General features: G+C 36.1%; 1 protein-coding gene across 1 annotated transcript in view; it reads left to right on the top strand.

Annotated features, from left to right (window-relative positions):
• LOC107657007 (neurotensin receptor type 1-like) overlaps positions 1–3,617 on the top strand; it is a 40,968-nt gene that overhangs the window by 20,831 nt on the left and 16,520 nt on the right. The gene's annotated exons all lie outside the window — the stretch shown is intronic.

Here is a 3,617-nt window from a genome sequence, read left to right as displayed (position 1 = left end):
TAGGGCAGAGGGGCCTGGCCTCCCCTAGCTACTGAAAGATTTTACAAAAAAAAAAATTTAATTAATAATATTTTTCAACTCAAAAGTAAATATGCATACAATGTAGTTATTTCAATACATTTTAAATTATTTTGTAAATAAATAAAATCAAACTTACTAATGCCTCCTAATTTCATTTGCGTAAGAAGTTGTGACGTGACAAATCTGCATCTTGGCAGATAATAGCCTATATTTACTGTGTGCCTGTTGCACGGCATCAATGGATATTCACTCTTTTTACAACGTACAACAACTGCAGAGAAATCTGGACCTAACCAAAATAAAGTTGGATGAAGATGCTGATGCCGATGCCGTGCTTGATGACTCCAGACCTGGACAGTTATTTAAAGGTGATCTGCTGAACGCTCCATTGTAGATACTTGGTGTTCTACATTTTTGTCTATTTACATACTAATGTTATTTAATATACACAAAACAAAACCTAGACATAGATTTTATAATATAAACTGCTTAATCGGCCAATTTCAGTAAGAATTACTAAATTGTAAGTGTTGGTGTGCCTGCTATTGTGCATTTAACTTGAATCATGTTCAAACAGATATCTGTTTTAAAGCAGTGGGTGAGAAATTCACTCCTTGATTTGTTTAATAAAAGCCTACTTTGATATTCTGTTGACAAACATGTTTATAGTGCATTATTTTCCATGTGTTTATTTCTAGCGCAGCAAAAATAGACATAGCGCCAGTAATTCACGTGAGATGTATCTGGTTGCCATGACAACCTCACGCACTTGCTGCTGCTCTATGTATTCACAGTAAAAACATGGAGTGTGAATTTGTAAGTTTACTATAGAAAAGCTAAAATATATTTTAATGTGTGACTGACCAAATCGACTGGCTTGGCTTTTGTGAATTTTGATTTCTGTTTCATTACAATGGCAAGTAGTAGCCCTTTGCAACAAAGGGGTGGAAGATTACAAAGAAAATCCAAAAAAGTTTCCAGAAATGTTTATTGCAACCCTAATGGCAAGCCATTTGCCAACTTAGCAGACATTACAACCATTCCGTGTCAGATATTTATGAAATATCCATGCATGTCTGACAGATTTTGATAATTGAATGGATAATTTTGCATGTGATAGCTCACACAATGAAAGAATGTTTAGAATTTGTGAAGAGTTTGACAATTTCACTGAGAATCAATTAATCAGTTTTGATTGACAAGCCATATGCATTTAGTAATTGTGCAAATTGTTGACAATTGTACTTAATAATTTACACACGTGTGCCAAAACACATGCAATTTGCCAAAATCAATAAGAAATTCAAATCTGATGTGAACAACAAACTAGTTGTTCAGACATTTGAACTTATTGTTTTGAGAAAAAAACTCGAGAAGTGAGCCAAATCAATTGAGAAAAACTGTAAAGTAATGGCAAAAAAGTGCCATTGCCAACGTGAAGTGCATTGTTCAAACTCCTCAAAACCTTTTACATATGGAGAACAAGTCATTCTGAGGAAACATGCTTAATTTCATGAATTTCAGATGCTCTGAGGTGTAACAGCAAATTAAAAGCTATTATATCTTAACTGACAGATGAAGAATGTAATATTAAGGTTGTCCAAAAAATCTTTTAAGCCTGATCTTTCTCCTGTTTGTTTCCATCCATTATAATGACAAATAAATGCATAGAATGAGTTGATATGTACTGCACTGTCAATAAAGATTTATATAATCATTTTATAAATGCTTATAGATCATTAAAATATTTATATATCCCACCCTCTCTGTGAGTGTATCTGTTTCACACTCTTGCAGTTCTAGAGTAACCCTTTCATTGCTGTGACTCAATAACCAGACTGCCAGAGGGTTAAATGCACTGGGGTGGGGGTGCCGCAGGGGCTTGGGCCCATCATTGCTGCTTGCAGCTATATTGTTATAATGATGTTTAATGCTATATGCATTGTGTCAGGTGGTTATTTGTCTCTGCATAGTGCATTAAAATTGTTTAATGAACACCTAGATGTGAATTATCCTTGTTTTTGCACATTCCAGACAGTCTGTGTATTATTGGTTGGGATTTTGGGTGGGAATCCTACATTCAATTTACTTGGAAACCTCCACAAACTACCACAAAACATCCACACATGCAGGACAAAAAAATCTTCATTGTCTATAAGAGCTCCAGCTTCAAATCAAGGAGATTTGTGTGTGTGTGTGTGTGTGTGTGTGTGTGTGTGTGTGTGTGTGTGTGTGTGTGTGTGACCTTATTATCATGATAAATGTTGTGCAGTGTCCCAATGATTGTGTTGATCAATGAACAGAACGTTAATAACAGCATGGTTTTCTGAAAAAAATTAAACATTTTTAAAATACAGGAGAAGGCTGAGTCACATGTATGTTTATCACAAAAGATGTATATTATAAAGTTCATATCACAGCACAGGCTGACTGTACTGCCTTTAACGAACAGGTCTATTTTATCTACCCACTTCTTATTCTTTCATTTTACAGGCAAATTAAAACTGAATATTGCATGTGTGCATTGAAAATGATGTTTACTCCCCACCGCACTTTCTAAGATTTCATCCTGTTATTTGAATTTATAAAATGGTTTGTGCTGGTCTAACAAGGGAGAGACTTGATAGATGGGAGCTAAAAATATGTACTGCCATAGCTGTTCATTTTAACTTCATTTAAAAAGCCATTTAAGTCACTTTGGACTCACTAATAAACAGGAAGAACATGTATTTTTCTATTAGAGATGCAGTTGAGACATGTACTCTAGGGAAGACTCCAGAGCAAGTTTGTTTCACCAGTTGACTGCAGCATCCATTAAAGGGTCAGTGTACTGGTCTAAGACTTTTAACGGCCCTCACACCGGCTTTCAGCACTATGGGGGAGACAAACTTTTTTTTAAACCTACTGTTTGTTTAATTTACTGCATCATAAGAGAGTGTTTGATGTGAATTTGTGCCAGGATTGCCTAAAGGGCCCCAAAAGTATCCTGAATAATTACTGGACTGAAGGAATTATTTAATGACAAAATGCAGTTATACTTTAATACATTTTGTACACAAAAAGACAAAAGCCAGTGACATTACTTCCTTCCCTTGTAAAAAAAAAAAATTGTAATATAATATTAATGAAATAAAAGGCCACTTTTAAAAAAGTGGACTTTGTAATAATGTCAAATTAAAAGTTTAAAAGTACATTCTAAATCATAATGTTTTGTCATGCTTCAAGGAATTTGACTAACATACTAAAGAACATGTAAAGTACTTGTGTAACGCCCCTGTGGACTGTTTGTTGTGGTTTCTTCCCTTTGTGTTGGTTTAGCCCGTCTAATCATTAGTTAATCACCTCATTGTGCTCACCTGTCTGCACCTCGTTATCTGCACTATATCTGTTCATGTCTCTGGTATTTGAGGGGAGTGTCCGGTCCCGAGCCAGAACCAGTCCGCCGCCGTCCGCGGCTCACTCAAGCCCGAAGGACATTAATGTGGCAAGCCCGAAGGACATTACTGTGGCAAGCCCGAAGGACATTAATGGGGCAAGCCCGAAGGACGTTAATGTGGCAAGCCCGAAGGACGTCAATGTGGCAAGCCCGAAGGACG

Source organism: Sinocyclocheilus anshuiensis, unplaced genomic scaffold (genome assembly GCF_001515605.1).
Source record: "Sinocyclocheilus anshuiensis isolate Anshui unplaced genomic scaffold, SAMN03320099.WGS_v1.1 scaffold1453, whole genome shotgun sequence".
NCBI classification, from domain to species: Eukaryota; Metazoa; Chordata; class Actinopteri; order Cypriniformes; family Cyprinidae; genus Sinocyclocheilus; species Sinocyclocheilus anshuiensis.
Note: the sequence above shows the minus strand (reverse complement) of the source record. Positions and strands in the feature narration are given on the sequence as shown.